The sequence below is a fragment of the Odocoileus virginianus genome, chromosome 6, assembly GCF_023699985.2.
Source record: "Odocoileus virginianus isolate 20LAN1187 ecotype Illinois chromosome 6, Ovbor_1.2, whole genome shotgun sequence".
NCBI classification, from domain to species: Eukaryota; Metazoa; Chordata; class Mammalia; order Artiodactyla; family Cervidae; genus Odocoileus; species Odocoileus virginianus.
In genome coordinates this window covers 61,710,873-61,736,470 of record NC_069679.1, presented here as the reverse complement: position 1 = coordinate 61,736,470, position 25,598 = coordinate 61,710,873, and the positions used below count along the sequence as shown (strand labels likewise).

General features: G+C 39.4%; 1 protein-coding gene and 1 pseudogene across 1 annotated transcript in view; one reads left to right on the top strand and one right to left on the bottom strand.

The window, feature by feature from the left end:
* The window catches only part of SYT16 (synaptotagmin 16), a 287,736-nt gene that overhangs the window by 76,031 nt on the left and 186,107 nt on the right, over nucleotides 1-25,598 (bottom strand). The gene's annotated exons all lie outside the window — the stretch shown is intronic.
* On the top strand, nucleotides 19,058-19,772 carry LOC139035656 (COX assembly mitochondrial protein 2 homolog pseudogene; annotated as a pseudogene).

The following is a 25,598-nucleotide window of genomic DNA, read 5'->3' as shown; positions in this document are numbered from 1 at the left end:
AAGCCTTTGACCGTGTGGATTACAATAAACTGTGGAAAATTCTGAAAGAGATGGGAATACCAGACCACCTGACCTGCCTCTTGAGAAATCTGTACGCAGGTCAGGAAGCAATAGTTAGAACTGGACATGGAACAACAGCCTGGTTCCAAAGAGGAAAATGAGTACATCAAGGCTGTGTATTGTCACCGTGCCTATTTAACTTATATGCACAGTACATCATGAGAAACGCTGGGCTGGATGGAGCACAAGCTGGAATCAAGATTGCTGGGAGAAATTCAATAACCTCAGATATGCAGATGACATCACCCTTATGGCAGAAAATGAAGAAGAACTAAAGAGTCTCTTGATGAAAGTGAAAGAAGGGAGTGAAAAAGTAGGCTTAAAGCTCAACATTCAGAAAACTAAGATCATGGCATCCAGTCCCATCATTTCATGGAAAATAGATGGAGAAACAGTGGAAACAGTGGCAGACTTAATTTGGGGGGGGCTCCAAAATCACTACAGATGGTGACTGCAGTCATGAAATAAAAAGACACTTGCTCCTTGGAAGAAAAGCTATGACCAACCTAGACAGCATATTAAAAAGCAGAGACACTCCTTTGTCAACAAAGGCCCATCTAGACAAGGCTATGGTTTTTCCAGTGGTCATGTATGGATGTGAGAGTTGGACTAGAAAGAAAGCTGAGTTCCAAAGAATTGATGCTTTTGAACTGTGGTGTTGGAGAAGACTCTTGAGAGTCCCTTGGACTACAGGAAGATCCGACCAGTCCATACTAAAGGAAATCAGTCCTGAATATTCATTGGAAAGACTGAAATTGAAGCTGAAACTACAATACTTTAGCCACTTAATGTGAACAGCTAACTCATTGGAAAAGACCCTGATGCTAGGAAAGATTGAAGCTGAGAGGAGAAGGGGAAGACAGAAGATGAGATTGTTGGATGGCATCACCAACTCAATGGACATGAGTTTGAGTAAACTCCAGGAGTTGGTGATGGACAGGGAGGCCTGGCGTGCAGGAGGCCTGGCGTGCTGCAGTCCGTGGGATCACAAAGAGTTGGACACAGCTGAGCAACTGAACTGAACAATGTACTCATATTATATATAATATCCCATTTAAAACTGAATAATATCCTCAGAGGTAGCCATTATATGCTCACTCAACAGAAGTTCCTGGGATCCACAGAAAGCAAGTAATGTGTAGGCTCTGACTCCAAAGTCCATATTCCTTCCATTACATTATTCTATTTGGTAAACACAAAGCAATATGCAAACAACAGGTGTTTCATTCCCCAGGTGCCAAGGAACCACCACAAAAGAAAGTCTTAGCCTCAAATAACAAAGGACAAACACGATCAAAGTGGGACCCAAAGAGTTTCTGCTCATCCACAACAGCTGGGATTGTCAAAATTCAGGTACATGTCCCAAGACAACTTCTCCTTCCTATATCCGAAGCCAAGGATACTAACTGTTCATGGCCCTCTTTCCTGATGAGGCTCAGAATCTGTAAATGCACTTCAAACAGCAAAATCCACTGATCAGAACTGCCTATAGAATGAAGCTACTAGTCAAATTTGTGCCCTGTAAAGACAGCTTACATTCTGTGTAGAGACTGAAAAGCAGAGCTACAGCCAAGCCTGGAATCAGGAGAGGAAAAGGAAAGATAATAGAAAGGAATTCACTTATTTAAAGGTCCATCAGCTAGGACTTCCCTGGTGGTCCAGTGGTTAAAGAATCCACCTGCAATTCAGGGAACATGGGTTCGATCTCTGGTCTGCAAAGATCCTGCACACCACAGGGCAACTAAGCCCATGCACTGCAACTACTGAAGCCTGAACACTCTGGAGTCTATGCTCTGTAGCAAGAGAAGTCACCGCAATGAGAAGCCCACGCACTGAAACTAGAGATTAGCCCCCACTTGCTGCAACTAGAGAAATCTCGGGTGCAGCAACAAAGACCCAGTGAAGTAACAAATAAATAAATAATTTAAAAACATGCTTTAGAAAAAAAAGTCCATCTACTTAATAAACAGCATGAGATGCCAGTCCCAGGGCCTATGTCAGACACAGTTGACAAACAAAAATAGACCCAGCCCTCACCTGGCAATTATAATCCCATTAACTCTCTTCTATGATATCAAAAGCCTTCAGAGGGCCAGAAAGCAGGCAGGAAAAGTGGGCTCATCTCAGAAAGCAGAAATAGCCTAGGTGGGTCAGTAACTTCAAAGACTGCCAAGCATGCAGCTGGAACACTTGGCACTTAGATTTCAGAATTCAGGTTCTCTTGGATTTTTAAAAAGGAAAAAACGGTGCACATATCATAATCTATTTAACACACCAGTAGAGTCTGGGGCAACATCTTGTAATAAGATGCATTAATAATTAAAACATGCAAATATTCACTCTAAGAGAAATAAGTAAAAGTTCTAAATAACCTCATCTCAGTTCAAGTCATCCCTGATATTTTGAAAAAATTCCGGTTTTCAATGTCTTGGATTTGGAGATTTCAAATAAGGGTTTGCACACTTGTATCAAGGATAAATACTGCATATATCAATCTAAGATAAAAGTTAATTTTGTGTGTCTGATTTCTAGAAGAGACATCCCAAATCATATGTTGGTGTTTAAAAAGTTAGGCAAAATTTTTCCCCACAAGATTTATTGAGAAATATTTTTTTAGATATAGGAATCTCAAATACTCTAAAATCTTTTAAGATATTAAAGAAATCCATTTTTAGAATAAAACATAACTCTAGGGGTTGGAGATAGCACAGAGTAACTGAAGAAATTATAAACATATAAGGTAAACATGAGAAGTGCTTGTCTGCTGAAACCCAAGAATGAACCAGAACTGTGGAGTTGGAGAAGACTCTTGAGAGTCTTGGACTGCAAGAAGATCAAACCAGTCCATCCTAAAGGAAATCAGTCCTGAACATTCATTGGTAGGACTGATGCTGAAGCTGAAACTCCAATACTTTGGCCACCTGATGCAAAGAACTGACTCTTTGGAAAAGACCCTGATGCTGGGAAAGGTTGAAGGCAGGAAGAGAAGGCGATGACAGAGGATGAGATGGTTGTGTGACATCACTGACTTGATGGACATAAGTTTGAACAAGTTCCTGGAGTTGGTGATGAACAAGGAAGCCTGGCGTGCTGCGGTCCATGGGGTCACAAAGAGTTGGACACAACTGAGCAACCAACTGAACTGAATTGAACTAAAACATGAGAAAAGTAAAAGGACCTTGTGAACAGGCTTCCTGCCACAATTAAGCTGAAGGGGTCAAAAGCCCATGCTGCTGAAAATCACTTAATGTGGAAACCAGGTTCCACAAGGGCACCTGAGAGCTGTTCTTGCAGCTCAAAGGCAAAGGTGTCGAAGAAATGCAATGACACGTCCATTGACGCTGCACTCCGAGGTTGCTGCTTTTGAGTCCTACCTATTGATCCACATGTGAAATGTGATACCACAGAGGAGGCTGCTCCCCTGATCATCCACAGCAAGGCAGCCTCCCTCACACTTCCCTGCATCCTTCCTGCTCATCTCTTGGCACCAGTGCTCTGAAGGGTTCTATCTTGAGCTCTTGGCTCAGTCCACATGCTGAACCTGCTAATGTCAGATCACCCACAGCTTCAACTGCCAAGTCCAGAACGGCGACTGGCCAAACAGCGACTGGCTCCTCCATTCTCTCCAGAGCTCTTCACTCATGCATTCAACACCAGCCTCCAGTACAACCCCTACCATGCCCATCCTGCACCCACCTACTGCCAACCTATGTGCTGGTACCTTTTTCCTTTATTCCCATCCTCGAGTTTCCGTGCCCAGAATGACCTCTGCTTCCTCAACTCCCATTCACAATTTTTTTTCCATTCACAATTTTTAATTGGAGTAAAGTTGATTTACAATGTTGTGTTAGCTTCATGGGCACAGTGAAACGATCCAGTCATACTTATATATGACTGAATATATATATATATATATATATGAAAGTGAAAGTGTTAGTCACTCCGTCATGTCCGACTGTGTGGCCCCATGAACTGTAGCGCATCATGCTCCTCTGTCCATGGCATTCTCCAGGCAAGAATACTGGAATGGGTTGCCATGTCCTTCTCCAGGGGATCTTCCTGACCCAGGGATTGAATCCCGGTCTCCTGCACTGCAGGCAGATTCTGTACCATCTGAGCCACCTGGGGAGCCCATATATCTATACATATTCCTTTTCAGATTCTTTTCCCTTATAGATTATTACAAAATACTGAGTATAGTTTCCTGTGCTGCACAGTAGGTCCTTGTTGGTTATCTAGTTTATATATTGTTGTTCTTGTTTAGTTGCTCAGTCCTGTCTCACTCTTTTCTACCCTATGGACTATAGCCTGACAGTCTCTTCTGTCCATGGGATTTTCCAAGCAAGATTACTGGAGTGGGTTGCCATTTCCTCCTCCAAGGGATCTTCCTGATCCAAGGATTGCACCCACGTCTCCACGTCTCTTGCATTACAAGCAGATTCTCTACTGCTGAGCCGCCAGGGAAGCTCATTTTATATATAGTAGTGGGTATGTCAATCCCAAACTCCTAATTTTAACATCATTCTTCAAAATGCTTAAACTTCTTCAGGATCTGTTCTCCCCTCCCCTTTCCAAAACGCAAACCTGAGCTTGGGTTTCTTTCCTTTATTCTTGCTCCTCCTCCTGTCAGTCCTTACCCCAGTCGAAACATTACCAAAACAATTTAACATTCTCCATGGACTTGTACACGTCACCTCTAGAGAGGCAGCTCCTTAAAAGTGGGAGCAGAGTACCTCTTTTGCATCCTCACAGCCAAGCTAGTGTAGTGTCAGGCCCACAGCAGCTGCTCGATAAATATTTATTAAATGAAAGCAGTAATTAATTAGCCACATCCAACTATAGTGGGAAGAATTGGAACCTCCAAAGCATCAAGCACAGAAAAGTACCTGTCACCACAATCAGGCACAGAGTGGGTGTTTAACACAAATGTGTCCAATGGTTGTTATATATTTCACTAGCATTTATTCAACTCTTTATCTTGTATTTCTGATATACACAGATTAAATGGGCTTATGTGATCTGGATGACAGCCCCAGCTCTTAACAGGAAACAGCCTTTCACATTCCAAGTAGCTTATGAAGACACCCTTGGAATAGAACCCATTGGTAAGCAGGGGTGGACAATAATCACTGTTCATCAAAATTAGCCTCTATTAATCTATTTCAATTTCTTTTTGCTAAACTTGTAAGTGAATATCTACTTGTCTAATAAAATTTAAAACATTTTCCCTCATTAATTTCTTCCTGTATTCTACATTCTACTCTTCTATTTTTTTTTTAAAGTCTGTTGCAGAATGTCTTCCAATCACCAGCTACTGAGCAAGCTGGAAATAGAATGGGTACCTCGGTCAGGCTTGCTTTCCCTCCTGACTCTGAGGGAGTCCTTATACTAGCCATTCTCCAGACGTGATCCTGGGAGGTTACTCTGCTTTTTTATCTTCATTTTTTACCCCCTTAATTCAATGGATTCAGTATTGTTAAGAGCTATTGTAATACAATAAAGAGATGAACAGAATCATATAATTCTGACCAAGTAATTCAGACAAAGTACAAATCAAAGCAATATACAGGCACAAATAGAACAATATGTATTGTCAAAAATAAGATGCTAAACAATTGAGCTATATGTCCTTGGAACTACTTCACCCTGAGTTCTAGAACATAACACTAAAAGTGATCATGATACAGGGTGAAGTTAAGGGGGCAACCATTTCCAGCAATGTTTCAAATAACCTGAAGGTTGGAATCTGACCCTAACAACACCCTAGGGGCAAGATTTGACCCTGCACAAGGATTCCCTTGCGGCTCAACTGGTAAAGCATCTGCCTGCAATGCAGGAGCCCTGGGTTTGATACCTGGATTGGGAATATCCCCTGGAGAAGGGAAAGGCTATTCACTCCAGTGTTCTGGCCTAGAGAATTCCATGGACCATATACTCCATGGGGAGTATATACAGTCCATGGGATCACAAAGAGTCAGACACGACTGAGCGACTTTCACTTTTTACTTTCAGGGCTTCCCAGGTGGCACTAGAGGTAAAGAACCTGCCTGCCAATGCAGGAGACATAAGTGATATAGGTTAGACCCCTGGGTCGGGAAGATCCTCTAGAGAATGGAATAGCAACCCATTCCAGTATTCTTGCCTGAAGAATCCCATGGACAGAGGAACCTGGCAGGCTATAGTCCATGGGGTCACAAAGAGTCAGAAACAACTGAAGCGATTTAGCACAGCACTCCAAAATTACCCATCTAAGCCAGGACAATGTATAGGCATATGCAAAAGTGAGGTCACTTACAAAAAAAGACACTGCACCTGTCATAGCCACAAAAGACCCAAGACAAACTAAGAAAACTATGGTCCGCTGGTACAATGTTCAGTCAAGTTCACCCCTGACAGTAAAGCTTTTGTCATTTTCTGGATGATGACTGTGTTGACAGTCAAAAATTGACAGCTTTTATTTCAGAGCAAGGGGTAAGGGTTTTGAGGGTTATTTAAAACAGCTTTGAATTGTGGTGCTGGAGAAGACACTTGAGAGTCCCTTGGACAGCAAGGAGATCGAACCAGTCAATCCTAAAGGAAATCAACTCTAAATATTCACTGGAAGGACTGATGCTGAAGCTGAAGCTCCAGTACTTTGGCCACTTGACGTGAAGAGCCCACTCATTGGAAAAGACCCAATGCTGGGAAAGATTGAAGGCAAGAGGAGAAGGGGATGACAGAGGATGAGAAGGTTGGATGACATCACTGACTCAATGAATATGAGTTTGAGCAAACTCAGGGAGATAGTGAAGGACAGGGAAACCTGCTGGGCTGCAGTTCATGGGGTTGCCAAGAGTCGGACATGACTTAGCAACTGAACAACAACAATATTGTAAATAATCTTGTGATAGTTTCAGACAAACAGTGAACAGACTCAGCCATATATACATGTATCCATTCTCCCCTAAATTCCCCTTCTATCCAAGCTGCCATATAACACCAAGCAGAGTTCCATGTGTTATACAGCAGGTCCTTATTGGTTGTCCATTTCGAGTATGACCTATCTGTACATTTGCAGGTGATGTATTTCTAAAACTACAGAATTAAAAAATAAACAAAATCTGATGGGGCTACCCAAAATAATGAGGGATAAAAATTTATTTCATACATTGTAATGACACTTTCACTAGATAAAAGGGCTAGGAAAGAATCTGTCTACCAAAATACTCTATTCCTGGGGAAAAGAAAACATTAACCACTCCTACTTTAACCCTTCCTGAATTAGCTTTCTAAAATTTTGTTAAATGTACCTTAGTGAGTTTTTTCTTAACTAAATTTGAAAGCTCCCCAATCTACCAATGTTATGTTTAATCAGATTTTCAAAACTTGTTAATGATATTTTTGTTTGCAAAACTTACCAGGCATTTACAAGTAATAGACATTGTCATTATTCAGTATCATTACCCTATGTGGATTCATTTTTATAAACTCAAATAAATGATATATTTATAAACTCAAGTAATAATGTGTTGGGTATTGGCTAAATGAAAGCATCCTAAGCTAATGGATACTACAATATAATAGAATTGAAATTGTCACTATTTAGAGAAATGTTTAAGTAAATGATTTCTGATCCTCCTAAATGCCATAATTAAAATAATATATTATTAGGAGAGTATGCTGTTTTAATTCTGATCACACAAGGAAAGGAATTAAAACCAAGAATACTAAGTGGCTTTTCCATAGTGAAGAATATGATAAAAAAATTATCTTCAAATAATCCTACATTTCTATGAAATTTCAAATTTTATTAAGCTATTCAGTTGCTGACAATAATGCCAACATTCACCTTCTTTATTTTTAGGATTCTACCATGTTTCTTTTATAACCTGACTTTCCTTCCATGTCCATGTTTCTCTTTCTTTCAACTTATTGGGTCATTTATCTCAGGATTCCTGTTTCAATTATCTGTGATACTGAATTTCCTCCTAACCTCTCTAGCCATTGTCAAGGTAATTCACCTGCTATTCTAACTCCATAAAATTCCCTTCCAAACTTATAGTTTGAAAATTGTGCTGCTGAATTTTTTTAGGATTTTAGTATCTGCAGCCTCTTGCAGATGAAGTCCATCTTTCCTGAATAGGCCCTTTCTCATGTCCAGATTTCCTAATTTACCCAGGGAGGAGCCTTCCAACACCAGATACACCTAAAGCCTTCTTCTTTGGCCAAACTCACACACACAGACACCACCCACACTTACCTTCAGTACAATGCCTAGATCCTTGGTGTCAAGCGTCGCTGAGTTAGAGTCACCATTTGATCTAGATCTCCTACTTTACCCAGGGAGGTAAGTGTGATATCAAGTCACTGCCTGAGTCATGATGCAGGTTCCTCATCATCACCTACTTGTGTGATATAGAGCAAGTTCACTATATCCTCCAGGTCCCAGCTTCCCAGACTGTAACATGCAGGGACTCTGATTTCTAAATTATTTTCAGTCCTAAAATACTATCACATACAGGCTCACATTTGCCTTTCTTGTTTTCACGATCAGTAGAATTTAAAAGATATCCCAAAGTTCAACTACCCTTCACGTAGATTAGTAATTATTTGCCTTTCAAATGAGGTTGAACTATTTTTTTCCACCTTTGAAATATACTGTGAACATCATCTCCATTTCTGAACAGCTTCACGGTGTTTTTCTAACTATAGTGTTTGTGCTAAATGTGACTAGACCTGCAAATTAATGCAGTTTAGCTCATTCGAAACCCAGATTGTAAGTCTTTCTCTGAACTCAACCTAACAGGAGTCAGTTTTGAGGACATCGTCATGTTTAATATCAAGAGGCCTATAGTTACTTGTACATTGTGACCTTTTATCCTTTAATGTGCTGCAAATATTTTCAAAGAAACTTTAAAGCCAACATTCAAAATAATAAACTAAGTAGATTTTAATAGTTCAAGAAAATCTATTCTATGCAGCTTGTGTGCTTTTCAATATCTCATGTAATCTTCACAACAATTCTACAAGACAGGTATTACTGTTTCTCCCCATTTTATAGATAAGGAAACTGAGGCACAGAGAATGTAACTTAACATGCCCAAAGTCACCTAGGCTTTAATCACAGGCAGTTTGGTTCCAAAGTTCATGTTCTTCAACTTGAATTAAATGATATGACATCTCTGATGTTTATTAATAACCAAATGCAACAGATACATTACAACCTCAATTTTCTTTCTTTTCAGCTTTTCACTTGAATACAAAAGGCCACTGTCCACTGGAAATCCATTTTATTGCATGTATGCTTGACTTCAATCAATGATAACACACTCTATTCACTAACAGAGAGAAAGGTTAAAACCACCTTTGAATCTGAATACCATATAGCAAATGAAAACCTCTACAACCATGCTACAGACTGATGAAAGCTACATTCTGCTCCTGGCAAGGAAGTGAAACAGGTATTTCAATGCTAACTATGTGAGAGAGAAAGTGAGAGCAATAAACAAAATTTACAGCACAAAACTCGATGGGATTTGGGCTGGTGTGGGGCTGGCCTCCATGGATCTTTTATTCAGTATTTTCCAACCAATTAAAGTCAATCAAGGCCACACTTGTCTCAGTACAACTCATCATTCAAAGACATTTCAAAATGATTTCTACTCAACGGATTCATCTCTTTTGGGTTGAATTTTCAATATCCCATTCAGCAAGCTCTATTATAGCACTTTCAAAAGTAACTTCTTCCCCTTACAGCACAATAAATGTGACAAAGGTACCATTCTACTAAAAAGGAACTGATGGGAAAAAAGGAGTCAAAGAAAGAGGTGTAAGAACAGCTTTCATCTAAGCAGAAAGACACATTTCAATTTGGTTTTACATTGAATCTTTCCAGTAATGGTCAAACCTCCCTCACAGAGCTAAGCTTCCCCAGCTTTCCGGCACTGTCTGCTGCCCAGCCGAAGAAGACAGTGGGAGGAGCGGGTGGTGGAGGGTGGTCACCTACCAGCTGCTGTTAAAATCTGTCAACTGGCAAATGAAGCCTTCTGATTTGTGAGCAATTCCCAAAACCAAAAAAAAAAATCAGAACTACCATCTGGGAAGTGGGAAGAAGATACGGCTTGGCAAAAATGTTTCATAAAACATGAGCAAACACAGAAACACACACAAATACACCGATGTGTACACACACATACACACACAGAAAGGCAATGCCCTCAGACTGATAAAACTGGCAATCTCTCCCAACTACTGAGACTTTTTTCCCCAATTGCCTAACGTGAAGAGGGAGCTGGGAGATCTTTCCCAGAGTCGGCAGGTGACAGAAAAACTGGATTCTGTTGGAAGTCCCACTGCTGACTCACTACCTGACTTCAAGCAAACCACCTGTTATGAATGTAGGGCATAGTTTATCAATTTGCAAAGCAGGTGTGAGCATTCTCACCTTCTGCAAACCATGCAGTGCATGTAAATGAGGATTTCAAAGAACTGTACTATTCTGGGAATAGAATTCCCGAAAGGAAGTGTAACATATCATTTTTAGAGTTCCACATGATCACACATGCAGCAAGAAGCTTCACAATCAAGATCAAACCACTGGTGGGCATCGCTATTTGTTCACACAGGTGCAGCAGAAAAGCCTGATGTCTATTCCCAGCGGGAAGTGTGACACAGCCTGTCTAAGGGAAGGTGATGGATGCTCTTTATATCTCCTTTCACCTCACATTCACCCAAGACATTGCTCCAAAAGGACCACTTCATTCCTAATGGTGATGCTTAGGCTGGACCTATGGGGACCACTCAGATGAAAGGTAATTGTGCAAAACCTCACACACTGCATTAAATGCTGGTCCCTGAGTGAATTTTTCTCTGGGGAATAAACAGATATTTTTGTTTTAAAGAAATAGCTCCCAGAATACTGACATGTTCTATATTTGTTTTTCATTATACTTAATAAATTCCACTAAGTTTCTCCTACTTCTTTGTCCTGATGACACTTCATGGTACTGTCTATAGGTTTAGCACTTTTAAGTTTCCATTTAGAAATTAATTTTCAAGTTCCCTCTTTATATTGTCTTTTAAACCCAATATAAAACACTTGGGTACATACTTTACTAAAATCTATATCAATATGGGTTATAATAATAAGACTTTAGCCTTTCAGATGTTTATACATTGGTGACTTTTCCCATTCAACTATAAACCTATTCTTCTTAATCAGTCCTTTTAAATAATTCTTCTGACAACTATAATTAACATGAAAATTCATATAAAATATTCACACTCACCTAAAATTTAAGCAAACAGAAGGATGCTACAGGTTAATTATTATAAAGACAATACAATATTTTGATCAAAAGCCCAGACTTTCTGTGTTCAAATCCTGCTCTCTCATAAACTAGTATGGCCTCTGTGCCTCAGTTTCCTCTTTTGTAAAATGGAGTCAACAATAGGACTTAAGACGTGTACATATAAAGCACTTACAATTGTGCATATAAAGCAGTTAGAACAGCCTGGCACCTAATTAGCTTTCAAGAAATGATATCAGTTATAATAACCATCACTACCACCACCACTACACTGTTCAATATAACCCAGTAAGTACACAATCCACTTATTTGAAACACCGATTGAACAATTACAAGACAACCAATTGGAGGCAGAGGGAAAACATAAATTCCTACCCAGGGCATTGACCAGCGGCACAACACAATTGAGCAAATTCTGTCAGCCAAAGCCCAGCCAGGCCCGGAACAGCACAGTCACAGTCACTGAATATAGAGTTGCTCAGGATGAAGCATCAGAGTCTTCAGGAATATAGAGGATAAGGATAACAACTTTTTGGTGTATAAAACTCAGAGGTTTCTCCTTCCTAAGGAATCATATCCCACGTTTGACATAAGCCCTAGTAATGAAAAGCTCTGCAGTGAAACTGAACAACTTTTCAGAGATGCACCGACCACATAAAGTACAAACTCCCTCTGAAATAAAAAGGCTCTGAAATTTTCAAACAATTTGGGGGAAGACGACAGAAGGAGCAGAAGATTCGTATTAAACAGGACTGTTTTGAGACTTCTGAGTTGTGTTTCCAGTCTGGTAACCACACCTGATTAGTGGAAAGATGAAGAAGAGTAAGACTTCCAACATAACATCAAACATGCACGGTCATGACCCTGGAGGAACTAAAGGATAGTGATCAGTGAAATGTCATCTCTGAGTATTAATGCAACACAGGTAAGGTTGGGTTGAAATACACTGGATGGCAAACTCACACTTCAATCTAAAAAATAGAATACTGTAAAAATAGGAGGATGATATTAACATTTTAACAGCCAAATAGACATTAGCACCAATCAATCAGAATAGTCCCTGAATGTAAAAGCTCTTATACCTATTCCTAACATACCTTAGAGAAACCAAATCTAGAGCCGCCAACCAAAAAACAAGGTCTATCTTTAGTTCAGACCACAATCCCTCTTTCTTGGGCTCTGCCTTTGAGGTACTAGAGTACTCTTTCCTGGCTCCATATGCTATATTCACTCTGGAAAGCACTGCTATCAGAGATGCAATATGGCCCAAACTGCAACCAGATATGAAGCCAGATACTGAATCTTACGGATAAAGTCACAGAAGCTAGGGGAGGAAACAGAAAAAGTAAGACTCTCAACAAGCTCTTGGAGAACTTTCTCCGTTTTTCCCACAGATTTTTTGATGAAATAACTTACAGATTAATTTCAGAAAAGGATGAATCTATGGCAAAGAGCACTGAGTAGTCAGAGAAGTTAGTTTTGTAGATGATAAAAGAGAAACTCCACGATGAAGACACCATTATCATGAACAATTCTGTGGAGAAGATACAGCACCAAGTGTGCAAAGGGAAAGACTAGATATCTCTTCAAGAAAATTAGAGATACCAAGGGAACATTTCAAGAAAACGTGGGCTCAATAAAGGATAGAAACAGTATGGACCTAACAGAAGCAGAAGAGATTAAGAAGAGGTAGCACAGAAGAACTATACCAAAAAGATCTTAATGACCAGAATAACTACAATGATGTAATCAATCACCTAGAGCCAGACAGCCTGGAATGCAAAGTCAAGAGGGCCTTAGGAAGCACCACTACGAACAAAGCTAGTGGAGGTGATGGAATTCCAGCTGAGCTATTTCAAATCCTAAAAGATGATGCTTCTAAGGTGCTGCATTCAACATTGCAGCAAATTTGGAAAACTCAGCAGTCGCTGCAGGACTAGAAAAGGTTAGTTTTCATTCCAATCCCAAAGAAAGGCAATGCCAAAAAAATTTCAAACTATCACACAATTGCACTTATTTCACATGTGAGCAAAGAAATTCTCAAAATCCTTCAAGCTATCAACAGTATGTGAACCAAGAATGTCCAGATGTTCAATCTGGATTTAGAAAAGGCAGAGGAACCAGAGATCAAATTACTAATATCCATTAGATCATAGAAAAAGCAAGAAAATTTCAGAAAAATATCTACTTCTGCTTCATTGACTACACTAAAGCCTTTGACTGTGTGGATCATAACAAATTGTGGAAAATTCTTCAAGAGATGGGAATACCAGACCACCTTACCTGACTCCTGAGAAACCATATGCAGGTCAAGAAGCAACAGTCAGATCTAGATATGGAACAACAAACTGGTTCAAAATTGGGAAAGGAGTATGTCAAGGCTTCATATTGCCACCCTGCTTATTTAATTTATATGCAGAGTACATCATGTGAAATGCCAAGCTGAATGAAGCACAAGCTGGAATCAAGATTGCCAGGAGAAATACCAATAACCTCAGATATGCAGATGACACCACTCTTAACAGCATAAAGCAAAGAGGAGCTAAATAGCTTCTTGATGAAGGTAAAAGAAGAGAGTGAAAAAGCTGGCTTAAAACTCAACATTCAAAAATCTAAGATCATGGCATCCAGTCCCATCACTTCATGGCAAATAGATGGGGAAACAATAGAAATAGTCACAGACTTTTGGGGGGGGCTCCAAAATCACTACAGATGGTGACTGCAGTCATGAAATTAAAAGATGCTTGCTCCTTGGAAGAAACGCTATTACAGACCTAGACAGCGTATTCAAAAGCAGAGACATTACTTTGCTGACACAGGTCCATATGGTCAAAACTATGGTTTTTCCAGTAGTCATGCATGAATGTGAAACCTGGACCATAAAGAAGGCTGAGTGCTAAAGAATTGATGCTTTTTCAAAACGTGTATATTATCTAGGGTGAAACAGGTCACTAGCCCAGGTTGGATGCATGAGACAAGTGCTCAGGCCTGGTGCACTGGGAAGACCCAGAGGGCTCGGGTGGAGAGGGAGGTGGGAGGGGGGACCGGGATGGGGAATACATGTAAATCCATGGCTAATTCATTTCAATGTATGACAAAAACCACTGCAATGTTGTAAAGTAATTAGCCTCCAACTAACAAAAATAAATGAAAAAAAAAAAAAAAAAGAATTGATGCTTTTGAACTGTGGTGTTTGAGAAGACTCTTCAGAGTCCCTTGGATCGTGAGGAGATATAGTCAGTCATTCCTAAGGGAAATCAGTCCTGAATATTCATTGGAAGGACTGATACTGAAGTTCCAATACTTTGGCCACCCGATTCAAAGAGTCCACTCATTGGAAAAGACCCTGATGCTTGGAAAGATTGAGAGCAGGAGAAGGGGATGACAGAGGATGAGATATTTGGACGGCATGAACAACTCAATGGCCATGAGTCTGATCAAACTCAGGGAGATAGTGAAGGTCATGGAAGCCTGGTGTGCTGCACTCCATGGAGTTGCAGAGTCAGACACAACATAGTGACTGAATAACAACAATACCTATAGTATGCTTCCCATAATAAATTATCCCCATCCCTAAAAAAAAAAAAAAAATGTGCAAAATTATAACTTATTTTGAATTCTTTAGAAACAGTTTATCTTTCAGGGCAACCAAGTAATTCAAAATCTAAGGAGAGACAGGAGCCTCCAAAAAGATACAAGACACTAAAACCTGCCTACCTGAGATAGGCCTTGGACCCAAGTCAAGGCATTATGAATAATGTAGGTAAAACCTTTAACAAATTGCTAAAGTCTAAGTATGAGGTAGTATGAGAGCACGAAACCTCTAAGAGCTACAGATACAATAGAAATCTATACCCACTCACAGACCCTTCTCAGCCATCCTCACCGGGTACTAGTAAGAAAGACTAGAGGGAAAGACAATGTCTCCTAGGTTCTGTCCTTTTGGAAGGAAACCGCAGCCACAGTGGAAAACGGAAAACGGACAAAGTCCACACAGATTCTTCTCCCCTCTCTCCACTAGAGCATAGGAGATGTAACCCCCACTAGAGGAAAGACAGAAAATTCTGTTGGCTTTAGGGACAGGTCAAAACTTCTGCAGCTAAAGAAAAGGAATGGAAAAAAACTCTCTAGCTCTACCAGCAAAGAGTGGCTGAAACACATCTGAGATCCAGATCATTAGCTCTCCTGTACCTCTGGGGAAGAGACAAGATTACCAAGAATGCCACACCCACAAGAGTGAGGCAGATGCCGCTCCCCTAAGAACAAATCTACACCAGACAAGACAGAACACTATCCCACTCCACCTACTAGCAAGTATCATGACTAGAAACAGCAATCTCCAGCTAGGGGATGTGTCAAGAATATGGAGACAGACCTTCTGTGATGTGGGTATCAAAGGAAACACTTAAACCAAACAGTGGAAAAAACATTAAGGAAAAACTCTCTGGTAAACCTGCCTCTATCCTAAATACCATGATAACACTAGAAGAATTTGAAGCCTACGATGCATAGAAGGTAACAATAACAATAACTAAACCTAAACCAAGCTCAATCTTGGTTAGTTTGACTCAACTCCTTATACTAAAGATATATTAAAAGATAAGGTATGCATATATCCAATCATAAGTGCTATTCACCTCATTCACCTCAGTTTTCAACCAATATACATTACACAAGATGTCCAGATTTCAGAAACAAATGGTGAGACACACAAAAAAAGCAAGGAAAAATGAGACAGCATCGAAAGAAAGCAAATCAGAGAACCAGACACAGATGCTAGAACTATGACAGAGGAAAGTTAAACAACTATGATGAATATGTTAGAGACTAAAAGGAAAGGTAGACAACATGCATTATTAGATGAAGTATTTCAGAGATGGAAACTATTTAAAAAAAAAAATCCAGATGGAATGTTAGAAAAGAAAAGCACTGTAAGAAATGGAGAATCCTTTTAATGGCATCACAATAGAATTAACATAATAAAGGAAAAGCTATAAACTTAAAAAGAAGTCAACAGGGATATCCCTGGTAGTTTAGTTGTTAAGAATCTGCCTTGCAATGCAGGGGACGGGGTTCAATCCCTGGTCAGGGAGCTAGGATTTTATAAGCCTCAGATCAATGAAATCCGCATGCTCCAGAGGCTATGTGCCTAGAGAGCCTGTTTGCCACAATGAAAGATTCAAAGATACTGCATGCCTCAACTAAGGCCCAACTCAGCCAAATAAATATTTATTTAAATGGCTGTTGCTTAAAGCCGTTAAGTTAAAAAAACAAGTCAATGGTAATTATTCAAATTAAAACACAGATGTAAAAAGAAAGAACAGAACATCCAAGAACTGTGGTCAATATTTAAAGGTATAACATATGAGTGAGACATCAGAACCCCACTAGAAGAAAGAACAGAGGAAAAGAATGTGTAGGAATAACAGCCAAGAATTATCCCAAATAAATAAACATCAAACCACTGATTTAAGAAGATTAAGAAGATTAAAAGACACAAATCCAGATAAGTTAAACAAACACACCATATTCAAACTGCTGAAAAACAGCATTTTAAAAAGAATCTTGAAGCAGTAATAGGAAAAAAAGGACACATTATATGTGGGGGAACAGAGGTAATAATTATGGCAGATTCTTTGTCATTTATTTGCAACATACCTGTAGTACAAGATCTACTTCTTTGAAGTGAAGAACCATAATACAGAGAGAAAATTGAAACTACATAAAAACAAATAGTGATAAAAATGACATTGTTGTTGTATAGTTGCTGAGTCATGTCTGACTCTTCTGCGACCCCACAGACTGTAGCCCACCAGGCTTCTCTGTCCATGTCATTACCCAGGCAAGAATACTAGAATGGGTTGCCATTTCCTTTTCAGGGGGATTTTCCTGACCCAGGGATCAAACCTGCAACTCCTGCACTGGCAGGCAGATTCTTTACCATTGAGCTACCTGAGAAGCTCAGAAACCATGTAAACAAAGGTAAATTTAAAATTTTTCTTATTTCTGATTTTTATAAAATTGTCTAGAGCAAAATTAATAGCAACATATTGGGCATTAAAGCATAAGTTAAAGTATATGCATGACAGTAAAGGACCTTAGATAGGAATTAGGAATATACTATTGTGAGGACTTTACACTCCACAGGAAGTGGTAAAATATTTACATTATTCCTCAATGGAAACAGAAATTAATTACAACCCCCTGGGATATTTGTATAAATAAAAGATATGACCACAGAAACACAAAAGTCGAGAGGAGGGTATAGGAGATTAGAATGGTATAAAATCTTTACACTGCTCAGAAAGTATCTGCTAAAAGTACCTAATTTAGAGTAGACTTTAAAAAGTCAATATTATAATCTCTAGAGTAACCACCCAAGGAATAAAAGAATACATAAATAAAAAGTTAAGAAAAATAGAATAATAGGCATATTTGATTAATCCAAAAGGCAAGAGAGAAAATAACGGAGCAAAGAGCAGACAGAATGAGTGCAGAACGTAAACAGTAAGATGCCTTAAACCCAATTATGTCAATAAATGTAAATTGATGGACTAATCCACTTAAAATATAAATATGGTTACAATAGATAAAAATGAAAAAAAAAAAAATCCAACTACAGTTGACCCTTGAACAATCGGGGTTTGGACTCATGGGTCAACTTATCTTTCAACAGTAAATAATACATAATCCAAGACTGATTGGATCTGCCAGATTTGCAGAACTGCAAATGTGGAGGAAACTACAAGGAAAGCTGACTGTAAAATACATGCAGATATCCGACTACCCGGGAGCGTTGGTGCCCTCAGCAAGCTGTTGTCCAAGAGTCAAATGTATATCTGTTTACAAAAGACCCACTTTAAATCTGATATAACTGAAAAGGAAAAAGATATAACATGTAAACAATAACCTAAAATAGTATGGTACAGTTATATTAATACCAGCATAAACTTTAATACAAAAAGTATTATTCAAAATGAGAAACAATGCTTCATAAGGATAAAACACTAAATTTAATAGGAAGACATAACAACCCTAAGTAATATAACTTCAAGTTATATTCAAGAACAAAAGAACAATTCTTCTTCAAGAAAAAAAAGAACAATTTCTTATCTTTCAAGTTTTTTGTTTTTTTTTCCCACTACAACATCTTGAACTTTGAGCTGCTACCACCAATACATCAACTCTTCGGTTTATGCTAAGGTCTAGGAACATTTTAGCAGTCATCCAATGGGAAAACAGAGATTATAGCTACAAAAGTAACACATAAATGAGGTAGATAAATTGAAAGCTTTCACATTCAGGACTTGCCTGTTCCAATTGGTAGCCTTCATGCAATACTCAGAAGAAAAAACATTCTTCATAATTACTTGGCATAAGTCACAATCAAGGAAATGTTGGTACAAATTAGTATAAGAAGTTATCAGTATATAGTAAGAAAACACACCCTTCCATGAGTTTCTTTCTTCAAGAATAGACACCTAGTTCTTCAACAGAGCAGGCACTGGTGAACTAAATTACATCACCTGAGATGTTTTTAACATTTTTTAACATTCCCCTCACAAAAACTAATGTAAAAAAAGAAAACAGATCAGATTATATAAAAATTGAACATGATTAACCAAATTACCTTAATATAGAGAATATACGTAACACACATCTTCTTGCTACTCCTTATGGTTATCAAAAATGATCTTTTAGGGGGGCTGGCAGAGCAGGGTCAGCAGTGGAGGGCGCCTTGCCTTAGCCTCGCGGAGCTGGCCCGGCTCCGGCGTCCAGGCCTCGAGTTTGGAGGCGCAGAGTCTTCGCCGGTGAATACCTGTTCCGGTCTCCGGGTGTGGCCACTAGTCGGGTTGCTCTGCTGTGTTCCATCTCCTCCTAAAGATGCATCCTGACTTATCTCCACACTTGCATACTGAAGAATGCAACGTCTTGATTAACTTGCTTAAGGAATGTCACAAAAATCACAGCATTCTGAAATTTTTTGGTCATTGCAATGATCTTGATTGGGAGATGAGAAAATGCTTGAAGAATGAGTACATGGAAAAGAGGAACAAGAGCAGGGAACTTGGCAACGCAATGCGAAAGAGACTTTTTAATCCTCCAGAGGAATCTGAAAACTAGATCTTATTTTCACTGGATGCCTTGCCTGAGAGAAGACCCAAAGACTCTTGGTTGGTAACTGAAGGAATCCTGTTGCATTTGGTCCCTAAGATCCTTTGAATGGAAAGTGACCCATGAGAAATCAAGCCTTGGAGAACTATGGAAGCCCTGGATCTGGAATGTTTGTCGGGCAGAGTTGTTTGTACCCTCCCTCCTCTACCAGCGCATCTGAGACTTCTGTTTCTTCCCTTTGCCTATGACCTATTAATATTTGAGTACCTTAACCTTCAATAAAACCATTGATTCTAAAAAAAAAAAAAATGATCTTTTAGTTCAGTTCAGTCACTCAGTTGTGTCTGACTCTTTGTGACCCCATGGACTGCAGCATGGCAGGCTTTCCTGTCCATCACCAACTCCCAGAGCTTGCTCAGACTCATGTCCATTGACTTGGTGATGCCATCCAACCATCTCATCCACTGTCTTCCCCTTCTCCTGCCTTCAATCTTTCCTAGCATCAGGGTCTTTTCCAATGAGTCAGTTCTTCGCATCAGGTGGTGAAAATATTAGAGTTTCAGCTTTAGCATCAGTCCTTCCAATGAATATTCAGGACTGATTTCCTTTAGGATGGGCTGGCTGGATCTCTTGCAGTCCAAGGGACTCTCAAGAGTCTTCTCCAACACCACAGTTCAAAAGCATCAATTCTTCAGCACTCAGCTTTCTTTAGAGTCCAACTCTCACATTCATGCATGACTACTAGAAAAAACATAGCTTTGACTAGACGGACCTTTCCCAGTAAAGTAATGTCTCTGCTTTTTAACACGCTACCCAGGTTGGCCATAGGTTTCCTTCCAAAGAGCAAGTGTCTTTTAATTTCATGGCTGAAGTCACCATCTGCAGTGATTTTGGAGCCCCAAAAAAAAATAAAGTCTCCCACTGTTTCCATTGTTTCCCCATCTAGTTGCCATGAAGTAATGGGACCGGATGCCATGATCTTAGTTTTCTGAATATTGAGTCTTAAGCCAACTTTTTCCACTCTCCTCTTTCATTTTTATCAAGAGGCTCTTTAATTCTTCTTTGTTTTCTGCCATAAGGGTAGGGTAATCTGCATATCTGAGGTTATTGATATTTCTCCCAGCTATCTTGATTCCAGCTTGTGCTTCATCCAGCCCAGCATTTCACATGATGTATTCCACATATAAGTTAAATAAGCAGGGTGACAATATACAGCCCTGACATACTCCTTTCCCGATTTGGAACCAGTCTGTTGTTCCATGTCCAGTTCTAACTGTTGTTTCTGACCTGCATACAGATTCCTCAGCAGAGCCATAATGAAAGCATCACAAATTTCAAAGTTCAAAGAAGTAAAATCATGAGCATATTCTTTGACTACAAAGAAGTAAACTAGACATCAATAAAAGAATGATATCCAGAAAAAAACAATTGTAAAAATCAGAAACTATGTTGAAACTTACTTGCAATAAAAATATAACATATTCAACTTGTGGGTGGCGCTAAAGTAGTATTTTTAAGGAATAATTTTACATGCATACTTGGGGAAAAAAGTTATGTAATTGGACTTTCCCGGTGGCTCTGTTGGTAAAGAATCTGCCTGCAATGCAGGAGAGCCAGGTTCGATCCCTGGGTCAGGAAGATCCTCTGGAGAAGGGAATGACTACCCAGTCCAGTATTCTTGACTAGAGAATTCCATGGACAGAGGAGCCTGGCAGGTCAGGGCTACAGTCCATGGAGTCACAAAGAGTCGGACATGACTGCACAACTAAAAGAAAATAATAGAAAAGGTCCAACAAAAGAAGAAAATCTAAAAGATCCACTATGTATTAAATAAATTTAGTCAATTATTTCTTTTCACCAATAAGACTCCAGCCTCACATGGCTTTACTAGTGAAATCTGCCAACTTTAAAAGAAGAAATAATATCAAACTCACATAGCAGGAGAATAGAAAAGGAAGTAAACACTGTCCATCTCATGTGATGGGCAAGCATAACATTGGAACAAAAACCTGAAAAGGACATTTCAAGAAAATGGCAGGCCAGTATCATTCATGAAAAAGATATAAGAAATCATATCCAAGATATTTGAAATTCAAATCCCTTGATATATAGGAAAAATAAAATACATTGCAACCAGGTGGAACTTATTCTGAAAACACAAAGCTGGTTTAACATTTTAAAATCCAATATAATCTACTCAGTAGAATAAAGAAGGGGAAAAAATCCTATGGTTACTTCAAAAGATGCAGAATAAGTATATCATAAAATGTATCTCCTATTCTATTCCTAAACAAACCAAGAATAGAAAGAAATGTCCTTAATTTACGGTGGTAGAAGTGAGAAGAGTGGTTATATTACAGAACAGGTAGGAGGAAGAGGTTTGAGGTTTCCAAGTGGATGTGGGTGGTAATGACAAGAGTGGAAAGATAAACATTCTTCAAGCTCTACAGTGAAGATTCTGTCACTTCATTGGCTATAAGTAGTACTTCAATAAAAGAGTAAAAAATAAAAGAACAAGAACTGAGCAACGACGAAGCAACTAGAGAGCATCTCTGAAACAGGTAACAGGATGCGACAAATGATAAAGGAAGCTCCATGGCTTCCCAAAAAATCAATGGGGAAGGAAGAAATCTCTCAACAGATGGCACTTTGGAAAATATGGCCCATCAGAGAGCCTCCGATTTGGAGTTTCACCTTACACCATATCCAAAACGAACTCATAAGGGATTAAAAAGCTCATTATAAAACCATCCCCATCTCACCCTTACAAACCTCATGGGCAAAAAAACTACACAACAATGTAGGTGAACGTTCAATTGATGAAACTTCATACGGTTAATGTTCATGAGGAATTTCCTACAGGCCAGGCACTACTATAAACACTGCATACAGCACGCAGGAACATTCGCAATTAGATTACATAGATAGGAAAATGGAGGCCCTGGGACCCCAAGTAACTTGCCCACGAGATAAACTCTTAGATCAGAACTCAAAGTCAGATTTCTCTTACTTATTGCATGGCATCTTGTCGCTTCAGAGTGGTACCTTAGAAAATGAGACATTCTATAAAATCTATTTGGGATTTTATTCTTGTCTCCTGGAGTGATTAGGAACCAAGCAACAATAACAACGAAATAATCACCTCCCCGCAAATGACCCAACTGACACTAGATCAAAGCCTATTTGGAAAAATGACAAAACTTTACTAGTTACACAAGAAGAGTTCTTAGGTAGAGATGGAGTAGAAAGAGAATAATCGGCAATGAATAAACCCGTGCACGTCACCTATACTGTCAGCAGACATGTTTTTATAAATCACAAACAGTTCACACTCCAACAAAGAATAAAATGTCGCCTCTCACAAGTGTGAACCTTCACGACTTTTCTTTTTCTCAAACCACCTGCACCCTGAGAACTCAAGGACTCAAGTTTCCAGCGAAGACCCATGTAGGTCGCGTGTGTATGAATGTCGGTGCGCGCGGTTACCGCCAAGGGGCGCAAGCGGCGCGCACCAGCGCTGGGGACCCCGCGTTCCCAGAGGAGCGCGCCGGCCATGCGCACCGCTGAGCCTGCCAGGATCAAATTGCCAGCTCATTCAGTGATGTCCAGTTTGTGCCCACTGGGAATTTTAACTGCATCTCACAGAGACTCCGCATGCTCGAACAAAGCCATGTCGGAGATGGGCAGAGCCCACCGAAGGTGAGCGCCGGGTCTGCATTTCTGCTGAGAATCAGGAATGCTGGTTGGTGAAAACAGTTGTGGAGAAGGAAGCTTTTCGGGAGATAAAGGGAAATCATTAGCTATTGCCTGCCCCTTCCCTAAGAAAATATGGAAAATGTATAACTGAACTCTTCAAATTCAATTCCACACTTGAATTCAACACGGGAAAATTTATAGATAAATTTAGGAACTCTTCAAAGCTCTGTAAAAAAAAATAGAATTTTCTTTTGTTTAAGAGAGAGGTACTAGGTTTGTAAGCTACTCTTCTCGAAGATAAGTAGGTGATATAGGGCAATAAAAAAAAATTATGTAAGCTTTGACAAACGAGTTTGAACATGTGTTAATTTACTTTTACCTATTTACTATAGAGGGAGGAAAAAAACTTCTTTAATAAAATGAAATTAGTGAGAGTCTCAAAGGTCTTAAAATCTCAAAAGTTCTTTACAACTCACTAAAATAAGGAATAACAAAGAAATTTTCGAAATTCAACATAATTCTGAGATTATCAGGTCAATTTCTTTATAAACCATTAAATATGAGTTATGGAATAACCCAGATAAAATCAAATGCCTTTGCTAATCTAAGTATATCTCTAATAAGTTAGGAGGAGAAAGTGAAAGGATTTGTTTATAGAAAAAAGAATTCCCTTCACTAATTCCCTCTGCTGCCCATCTCCAAAGTTTCAAACACTGCAATAATACCATGTGATGGGATTATCAGGATGGGGAATACATGTAAATCCATGGCTGATTCATGTCAATGAATGACAAAACCCACTACAATATTGTAAAGTAATTAGCCTCCAACTAATAAAAATAAATGAAAAAAATAAATAAATAAAATAAAGGATGCAGAGGGCAGCTCATCTTTCTCAGGGGTCCTGGGAAAGAAGGGGGGTATCCTGTCTGCTTGGGCACTCTCCTCCCAGAGGGGAACTGGAGTCTCTTCCCACAACTTCAGCTCTACTTCAGCTACTGCCTGATCAAATAGCAAAAGACAGTTCCCTGTGTTGGCAAATGTATCACATGAACAAACACCTGGGAGCCTGGAGCATCTCCTCTGTATCTAGGCCAACCCACAATTTGCAAAAGACAAAAAATAAAGAGTAGGAATATTTGAGAAAAAACAATACACCTGTTACATGCCTAACATGTCTTGTGTAGGTTTTCACATTTAACTAGATATTGCTATCTACGTGTTATAAATGAGGAATGAGAAGCCTCTTTAAGTGATGCCCATGCACAGCACACAAGAAAATAGGGGCTTCCCAGGTGGCACTAGTGGTAAAGAATCAGCTTGTCAGTACAGGAGAAGCAGGAGAGCTGCGTTCGATCCCTGGGTCAGAAAGATGCCTTGAAGGAGGGCATGGCAACCCACTCCAGTATTCTTGCCTGGAGAATCCCACGGACAGAGGAGAATGGTAAGCTAAAGTCCATAGGGTCACAAAGAGTCAGACATGACTGAAGCACTTAGTATGTAGCACGCAAGCACACAAGAAAATAGCAGTGCTGACATATGAATCCAAGTGGCTCTAAAGACCAGAGTCTTCACACCAGTGGTTCACGATAATAATTCAGAAAATAGAACTAATTTGTTCCACAATAGAAAAAGGCATAAAATATAACATCTTCATTTGTAGGTTTTCTCCAGGTTGACTTAAGAAATAAACACATTCTAATTCTGTTTGACCATCTGTTGAAATCCAAGCCTTAAAAGAAAGTCTTTTGGGCTTCCCTGGTAGCTCAGCTGGTAAAGAATTCACCTGCAATGCAGGAGACCCCAGTTTGATTCCTGGGTCAGGAAGTTCTCCTGCAGAAGGGATAGGCTACCCACTCCAGTATTCTTGGGCTTCTGCTCAGACGGTAAAGAATCCACCTGCAATGCACAATCCATGAGTTGGGAAGACCCCCTGGAAGAGGGTATGGCAATCCACTCCAGTATTCTTGCCTGAAGAATCCCATGGACAGAGGAGCCTAATGGGCTACAGTCCATGGGGTAGCAAAGACATGGACACAGCTAAGCACAGCACAAGTTTTGTGTTACTTCTTCCATTAAAGTTTTAGCTTCATTGTTTATAATAGACTGTGAAAAGTGACAAAAAGCTATAGTTCATACATTTCAATAGCTTATCATTCCTCTTATTACAAATCTAAAAGCACCTCATGGCAAATTCAACCACTTAATTTGTTAATGCCATTGGAATAAACTATTTGAAAATAGCATATACCAACTACCAGAAAAGTATTCACTAATTTATTCAACAAAGATTTCTTTCTTATCACCATCAGGTAAGCACTTCTAGATGCAGGAGTATGAAGTGGCTGGAAGAAATGAAAAGAAATGGTGAAATGAAAGAAATGGTTGGAAATGCCTCCTGCCTTCACAGAGACAGACAAATATGTAAACAGGTCAAAC